The following is a 9,426-nucleotide window of genomic DNA, read 5'->3' as shown; positions in this document are numbered from 1 at the left end:
AATATTGCATACACTAAGGTACCTCAAAAACTCATAAAAATGGAAATAAAATATACAATTTTGATTCACCAATTTCTTTTCTTTTTATTTTATTTTATTTAAGGAATAAAAACTATGCATTTCATATATACAAACGTGGGAACATAGTGATACTTCCCACCCTACCTACCTCCCACCCATATTCCCACCCTTTTTCTACCTCCCTCTATCATTCTTATTTTTCATAAAGGCCTATTTTCAGTTAATTTTATATGCATAAGATAAACCTTAAACTAAGTAGAGTTCACTGAATATTATGAAGAAAAAGAAAAAAAGAACAAAAACAAACAAAAATAACTTTGTTCCTCAACAGTCAAGTTGGGGCTATTCAAAATAATCATATCTCAAAGTATCAGTTTCACTCCTATATATTATCTTTTAGGTACTCTACTAGTTACTACAAATGAGAGAGACAATACGGTATTTCTCTTTTTGTGACTGGCTTATATCACTAAGTATAACAGTTGCCAATTGCATCCATTTTGTTGCAAATGACAGGGTTTCGTTTTTTTAACTGTTCTGTAGTATTCCATTGTGTATATATTCCTAATTTTTTTTTTTTTTTTTGACAGGCAGAATGGATAGTGAGAGAGAGAGACAGAGAGAAAGGTCTTCCTTTGCCATTGGTTCACCCTCCAATGGCTGCCGCGGCCGGCGCGCTGCAGCCCGTGCACGGCGCTGATCCGATGGCAGGAGCCAGGTACTTATCCTGGTCTCCCATGGGGTGTAGGGCCCACGTACCTGGGCCATCCTCCACTGCACTCCCTGGCCATAGCAGAGAGCTGGCCTGGAAGAGGGGCAACCGGGACAGAATCCGGCGCCCCAACCGGGACTAGAACCCGGTGTGCCGGCACTGCAAGGCAGAGGATTAGCCTAGTGAGCCGCGGTGCCGGCCTGTATGTCCTAATTTTTTAATCCAGTCTTCATCTGGGTTGATTCATATCTTAGCTATTGTTAATTGAGCTGTAATGGTAGATTAGGGTACCCTTTTCTCTCTATCTTCACCAGCATTTGTTGTTTGTTGATTTCTGTGGTTTTGATTTAAATTTCCCTGAGGGAGACCAATCCTGAGCATTTTTCATGTGTCTGTTGGCCATTTGAATATCCTCTCTTGAAAAATGTCTGTCCAGGCCTTTGCCCGTTTCATAGCAGCTTTGTTTGTTGTGTTGCTGTTGTACTTCTTTTTTCTTTTTTTAAGTTGTTTTTTATTTATTTGAAAGAGTTACAGAGAGAGGTAGAAACACCTAAATTGTGCATGGTAGCTATCTTCTGGTTAACATGATGGAGGAGAATGGCCGCTTCTGTTGGTGCGATCAACCCCTCACCTCCTCTCCTCCAAGCTGATCTATGCCTGGGTGTTAGTTCAACACTCATCCTCATGCCATTTGAACCTTACAAATGATCTGTGCAGTTCCCACTGTTAGCATGTATTGGCTGCAATGAGTTGCACTGTGCAACCAATGAGCCCTGAGAGTGTTCAGTAGCATCCAGTGATTGCCCAGAAACCCAGCTACACCCTGCTATCTCTCACACAGTCGCAGTGTTTTCTCAGTCTCAGCACCCAGTGTTCCCATGGTCAAAGACAGCAAGAGGAATCAGGCCACTGTGCTAGCCTGTCCTGTCCACAGAGAGAATGAGGGGTTCCCATAGTTGTTGCCCATGTGATTTCTGCCCTGACAGATCAAGCCCAGTCTTCCCAAACAGACTCAAAATCAGAGGAGAACACGGGTTTTTCCCTCTGGTAAAATCCCTGGATCACACACACACACATTATATCCACTGGCCTCAGCCCCACTCTCTTCACAATTGTGCTGGGTACATACAAGAGTTCCAGCCAGTTGCTCTTGAACAGCTGTGGTTGCCCTTGCCAACCAGGTGGAGAGTGTTCTAGATGGTTGCTGAGTGTATGAACAAGAGCTGGAGCAGATGTTGCCTGCTTATGTCCAAAATGAGGCCAGCCACTCACTGTTGTGAGCCCTGGGTGGGGTGGAGATGGAAAGAGGGATACACTGCTTTTATTTTTCTTCCATATTTTATTAAAGATTTAATTCTTTTATTTGAGTTACAGAGAGGTAGAGCTACAGAGTTAAAGAGAGGCAGAGGCAGAGAGAGAGAGGTCTTCCATCCACTAGTTCACTTCTTGATGGCCGCAATAGTGGAGGAGCTTTGAAACGAAGCCAGGAGCCAGGAGCTTCTTCTGGGTCTCACACATGGATGCAGGGGCCCAAGGACTTGGGCCATCTTCTACTGCTTTCCCAGGCCATAGCACAGAGCTGGATCAGAAGTGGAAAATCTGGGACTTGAACCGTCATACATATGAATTGGGAAGACCTTTCTCTCTGTCTCTCTCTCACTGTCCACTCTGCCTGTCAAAAAAAGACAGTTTAGTCCACTAGGTTCTCCCTCCAGAAGCATCAGCTATGGCCTTGGCCCGTGCATTCACCTTGCCTTGCTTTCCAGAGCAGGCACTTTTCGGGATCCAAGCTGCTGGATCCTTTGTTGTATCCTTGCTCATTGTTGCATGTCTGCACCTTCCACACAGGTCCGGGTCATTTCCACTGCTTTGCAGAACCTCCCACTGAAATTTCCCATGCAAATTTATCTGATTTACCCTGAGAGTGAAATTTTTCCATTTTTTTTTCCTATTAATTTCGCTTAGCCTGGATTAGACTACCCTGTCTGTATTCTGCCATCTTGGAATAAGCTTGATTCAACAATTTTGAAATCCATGCATAGTTTTTTTCAGAATATATATTTTCCATGAACCTTTTGAAGAGGTATTGCAAGAATCTATTTCAATAATTCCTGCATAAAAATTTTGTCTTTGAATTTAATTTACCACAAACTTTATATTTTATCTTTTATCTTCGTTTTATTTGAAAAGCCGACAAAAAGCAGCAGGTAGACAAACTGACAGTTTTATCTTCTGGTTGACTCAAAAGAGCCCACAAGACTGGAACAAGCCGAAACCAGGAGCTGGGAACTCAATTCAAATTTCCCACCTGGGTGAGAAGAAACCAAGTACCTGAGACATCACCTACTGCTTGGGGGATGCACGTTAGCAGATCATAAGAATGCTTATAAGCGGCCGGCGCTGTGGCTCAACAGGCTAATCCTCCGCCTAGCGGCGCCGGCACACCGGGTTCTAGTCCCGGTCGGGGCGCAGGATTCCGTCCCGGTTGCCCCTCTTCCAGGCCAGCTCTCTGCTGTGGCCAGGGAGTGCAGTGGAGGATGGCTCAAGTCCTTGGGCCCTGCACCCCATGGGAGACCAAGAGAAGCACCTGGCTCCTGCCTTCAGATCAGCTCAGTGCGCGCCGGCCTCGGTGGCCATTGGAGGATGAATCAACAGCAAAGGAAGACGTTTCTCTCTGTCTCTCTCTCTCACTATCCACTCTGCCTGTCAAAAAAAAAAAAAAAAAAAAAAAAAAAAAAAAAAGAATGCTTATAAGCTAGATCAGAAGCAGAGGAGCTGGGATTCAAACGAGGCACTCTAATATGGAAAGAAGGCAGCCTAAGCCATGACTTAACTACTAGATCACAAACACCTGCTTCTTTCGTCACCTCTTTGAAGTGCCCTCATATACAATGTTGGTTTATTTATAGAATCTATTTGTATTCTGGCTTACAAATATTCCATCAGATTGTCAATTCAATCTGATTTTAAATTTGCCGAAGGGCTCATTTAGCTATTGTCTTGTACAATTTACTGCAAAATATTTTAGAAAATCAAATATTTTTTTAAAAAATTTTCTTCTGATAGTTATAGTCATTTTCATCCAGCTATTCATTTATTCCTTCAATCAAGAAATATTTATTAAATGCCTATTGTGTACTAAAATCTCTTTCTAGCATAGAAATGTAGTTGAAAACATGAAAGATACTTTCCCAGTTTCCTGGAACCTAAACCCTAATGGAAAATCTGAGGAATCAGATGTGTTAACAAGAGAATGAATGAATGAATGAATGAACAGTAGAGTGATATGATTAAAAATAATGGTAAATAAAATTTAAGATGTCTGAAAAGAGGTGCAAGATTTTGCCTCCTCCACCACAGATCAAAAGCACAACAAAGAATATCTTGAAGTAAGTTCCCAATGAAGAATACCAGAAATCAAATTGATATGGGCATAATAGGAACTTAGCAAGGATGCCAGAATAGAGTGACAAAGAATGCCAACTGGCAACTGAGATCCCAGTGCCCTAGTTGGGATGGCAATCACTGTTACAGTGTAAAGGGGTAAAGGATAATGATGACAGCCTCAGCAGAGCCCATCTACATTGACATTTTATGTGAGAAATCCTTGCTATGAGAAGACTCCTAAGATGATGAATCTAGTAAGAGCTACTTGTATAACTCATAGTCACTTTGCTGCAGGGAAACAGCACACATTTTCTACCCCGACACACACATTGCCAAGTTTGCTGCAATATGACACCATTGTGAGAAAGGGCAGAATCCACACTATCCCACAAAACAGAAGCCCTTACGTTATCTGCATACTACCCCAACCCCGATATTTCACCACATGAACAAGGCAGTTTATAGCCTCAAGAGTTCAACCAGACCCAGCAGAGCGTGTGTGACTCTGCACCCAAGCCCACACAGCAATCTGCACTAAGGGGAAAGGGGCAATGAAGGCAAACTGGGTTCTTTACTCACACAGAGAAGAATTTCCAGCTCCTTACTGATGCACACTGTGAGAGGCAGCCAGCAAGTGATGGCTCAAGTATCTGGGTCCCTGCCACCCACAAGGAAGACCCAAATTCAGTTCTGGAATTCTGACTTCTACCTGTCTCCGCCCTGCTTGATGGAGTCATTTAAAGAAGTGAACTATCAGCTGGCGCCGCCGCTCACTTGGCACCGGTACGCTGGGTTCTAGTCCCTGTCAGGGCACCAGATTCTGTCCTGGTTGCCCCTCTTCCAGTCCAGCTCTCTCCTGTGGCCCGGGAGTGCAGTGGAGGATGGTCCAAGTGCTTGGGCCCTGCACCCGCATGGGAGACCAGGAGGAAGCACCTGGTTCCTGGCTTTGGATCCTCACAGCGCGCCGGCCATAGCGGCAATTTGGGGGGTGAACCAACGGAAAAGGAAGACCTTTCTCTCTGTCTCTCTCTCTCTCTCACTGTCTAACTCTGCCTGTCCAAAAAAAAAAAAAAAAAAGTAAACTATCATATGAGTTTTCTCTGCTCTCTCTCTCTCACTCACACACACACTCACACACACACACACATACTCTTCTCTCTCTCTCTCTCTCTCTGCATGTGTGCATGTTTATTTGTGTGCATCAGACTACAAAGAAAGGGAGATTGATGAAGTACCTGACAAAGAATTGAAAATAATGATTATAAGGATACTGAAAGAGATACAAGAGAATACTGACAGACATTCAATGAAATTAGGAGATCATGAGCAAAGAGAAAGATCTTGAAAAAGAACAAAACAGAAATATTACAATAAAAAACTCAGTAAGTCAAATTAAAAAAATACAATGTAAAGTCTCAACAACAGACTAGACCAAACTGAAGAGAAAGTATCTGAATTTGAAGCTATATATATATATATACACATATATATATATTTTAATATTTATTTATTTTATTTGAAAGTCAAAGTTACGCAGAGAGAAGAGAGGCAGAGAGAGGGAGAGGTTCTTCATCTGATGGTTCACTCCCCAATTGGCCGCAACGGCCGGAGCTGCACCGATCCGAAGCCAGGATTAGTATAAACTAATATACTGAGGATGAAAATGCAAATTAGTAATAAAAAATATGAAATTTCCTATAAAAAACAAAAATAGATCTACCATATGACCCAGTTATCTGACTTTGGGCATGTATCCGAAGGACATATAATGAGGATATCAGAGATAAGCACACTTCCATGATCAGTAAAGCATTATTTAGGGACTGGCAATGTGATATAGTGGGAAGGGCCACCATCTGCATTGTCAGCATCCCATATGGGTGCCGGTTGTAGTCCCAGCTGCTCCACTTCTGATACAACTCCCTACAGTGCTTGGGCCCCTGCACCCACATGGGAGACCTAGAAAAAGTTTGACTCCTGGCTTTGACCCAGCCCAGTCCAGGCTATTTTGACCATTTGAGAAGTGAATGAGCAAATGGAAGATTCTCTCTGTCTCCCTCTCTCTCTCTCTGTTACTCTGCCTTTCAAATAAATACTTGAATAAATATTTCAATTAAATATTTATATATATTTAAATATATATTTATATAATAAATTATACACATTATATATAACATATTATATATGAATATATATTTCAAATAAATATACATATCTGAAAAATAAAAATAAAACAGTATTCACTATAACTGTGGCATGACATAAACTCCATTACTATCAATTGATGAATAAAGAAAATGTGCTACATAGGGAATATTGTTCAGTCTCAAAAAATGAAGTCCAGATATTTGCACCGAAATAGATGGAAATAGCGGTCATTACATAAAATGAAATAGAAAAGACAAAGAAAGACAAATACCGCATATCATCTCTCATATGGGGAAGTCAAAAATATTCATGATATGAACTTAAAATAGTGATTAGGATGTTGTCACAACAGGTAAAGATAGGTTTGGAAAAGTTTGCTTAATGAGTATCAATACACAGTCAAAAAATGTTCAGTATCAATACACAGTCAGAATAAAGTAATGCATTCTGGTGTTTCACAAAAATGTAGAGTAACTTTAGTTCAGGATAAAAGAATTGGAAAGGCTAATTGTATTGTATGATTGGTTTATGCTGTGTATATGTGTTAAAATATTGCATTGCATTAAATACATAGTAAATTTTAATCCAATATTTACAAATAAAATAAGTTAAGGTGAATTCATTCTGGATGGGCAATGAAGATTCTCTGAGAAAATAACATTTACTGAGACCTTAATTATGAATAGATTATATTCATGTTAAGATATGAGAAAAAGATAGAGTACTAGGCCTGAAGCTTCACATGTCCAGTGTCCATAAATTTTAAACAAGAATGGGAGTTCTCAGAAACAAACACACACAAATAGATATAGGGTAGCTATATGAAAGAGGGAGGGCCAGTGTTGTAAAAAATGAGATTTGGAAAGGAGGTAAAGCAATTGATGTGGTTTTTAAAATCAAGGTAAAGAGTTTGACAAACTATTTAAGTGCAAACAAAAGTTAACTGAGGAATTACATTTGGGAGTGGCATTACTTGGTTAGAGGTTTTAAAAGACCATTCTGGCTGCTGGGGAATGGGTAACCTAGGACAAAAGACCAGAAGCAAGAAGACTGATGAAAGGAGCCAGGGAAGACAAACAGGACTTCAGCTCAACCGTCTGGGTACATTTTCTGAGACAAACAGTGTTAAATGGCTGCCTTGATTGAGTGTGAATGCTAGCATTACTAAAATTTTGAGTAATTACTTTTAAAAATAGTATAAACCGAAGGCCGAAAAAAGACAGTTCTATACCAATAAAAGCTTAAAATTATAGAATGTCAATTACTTCCTAAATTTTCTAAGCATAAAATCTTTCAGATATGAGAAGAGGTTACACATATGTTTTCCAAATTCTTATGTTTAAAGATTAATGTGTTGCAACTCTCAAAACCAAATTCACAACCTCTTAGTGGAATATCACTTTAACTGCTCCAATGGAGGTTACTTGGGAATAAAGCTCAGCTTCAAATATTCCATAAAGAAGTAATGGTTCCCAATATCTAATGATATATCGCATAATTCTCTGAGGATTTCACACTGCTAAAAGTTTTATAGGAAAATTACCAGCTGGGAACTAATGTCCTTCAAAGGACACATTCTTATCATCTGAGGGCACTCAAATTTTGTAGCTATGTTTAACCAGGGCTGTGTAAAATATTATCTTCCCAGTAGATGCCTCAAATAGCTTTGGAAATAAAAAGTGCAATAATTAAGTTACTTAGCAAACAATGAAAACTCTCAACCTCAGACAAATGTGTTTGGTGTTAGTCAAATGTCAGAAAATGATTACTTAATTATTTGTACAGACATTTTTATCAGCTTTGTTCATACTACAAAGAACATACTGGAGAGTGGGGTGAGGACTGAAGGAGATTAGTCAAATACTGAATATAGAAAGTTATATTATTGTCTGTCCAAGAAATTTCTATGAAACATACAGATATTTAGGTGTCCAATTTGCGTGTATCTTTATAATACAATGCTTTCCATTCCCCTTTTATATTAAATGGTCCACAATTCGTAAAAATTAAAAGATCATAATTTTAATATTTGTCTTTTAACACTGTAAATTTTTTCTAGTTTCACCCCAAACTTTTGAAAAATAAACCTAGCAATTCTTAATATATACATTTCAGACTAAAGGATAGCTTTTATTCCACTTCAATTCAAACTAAAAGTAGAGGCTGGCGCCACGGCTCACTAGGCTAATCCTCCACCTACAGCGCTGGCACTCCAGGTTCTAGTCCCGGTTGGGGTGCCGGATTCTATCCCAGTTGCTCCTTTTCCAGTCCAGCTCTCTGCTGTGGACTGGGAGTGCAGGGGAGGATGGCCCAGGTCCTTGGGCCCTGCACCCGCATGGGAGACCAGGAGGAAGCACCTAGCTCCTGGCTTCAGATTGGCTCATTGCACTGACTGCAATGCACCGGCTGTAGCAGCCATTGGGGGGTGAACCAACGGAAAAGGAAGACCTTTCTCTCTGTCTCTCTCTCTCTCTCTCACTGTCTAACTCTGCCTGTCAAAAATATAAAAAATAAAAAAAAAAACTAAAAGTAGAAATTACTCTTGTTATAGTTATTGAAGTTTCTGAAGTCCAGTAATATGTTCAAAATCACTCTATTATTGTTATCTTAAAATCATAAATATTTCACTACTGTCATTTATTTAAAGAGACTATCTTTAACCCACACCAAATATCTTAGGGCTGAATCACTGAAAATCAGCCATAAGTCAAAATCAAAATTTACCTGCAGACTGTGCAGAGTATATTCTTAGTGAGATGCTAAGCTCCATGCCTGGGCTCATCCTTTCCTCTGCTGTGCCCACAGGCTAGCTGGCTAGAGGTATGTAGAAATCATGAATACACGATTGTATGAGGTATAGTAATAACTGTGGGAATCTAAGAAAAAAGTAGCATTATCTCCTGGTGGAAGTAAGATATGAAAAAGAAGGATGTGAAAGGAAGGAAGGAAGGGGGGAAGAGAGGGAGGGAGGGAGGGAGCAGGGAAGTGGGGGAGGAGGGAAGGGAGGAAGGAAGAAAGGGGGGGAGGGAGGAAGGGAAGAAGAGAGGAAAGAGAGGGAGGGAGGGATGGAGGGAGGGAAGGAAGAAGGGAGGAAAGAAAGGGAGGGAGGAAGGGAAGAAGGGAGGAAAGAGAGGGAGGAAGGGAGGGAGGGAGGAAGG

At 40.5% G+C, this 9,426-nt stretch overlaps 1 pseudogene; it reads right to left on the bottom strand.

The window, feature by feature from the left end:
- Positions 1-2,431: 2,431 nt before the first annotated feature.
- Positions 2,432-9,426, bottom strand: part of LOC138849528 (actin, cytoplasmic 2-like) — a 91,775-nt pseudogene continuing 84,780 nt past the window's right edge.

The sequence above is a fragment of the Oryctolagus cuniculus genome, chromosome 4 (assembly GCF_964237555.1).
Source record: "Oryctolagus cuniculus chromosome 4, mOryCun1.1, whole genome shotgun sequence".
In the NCBI taxonomy this organism is placed as follows: domain Eukaryota; kingdom Metazoa; phylum Chordata; class Mammalia; order Lagomorpha; family Leporidae; genus Oryctolagus; species Oryctolagus cuniculus.
This window is presented reverse-complemented; position numbering and strand designations above follow the sequence as displayed.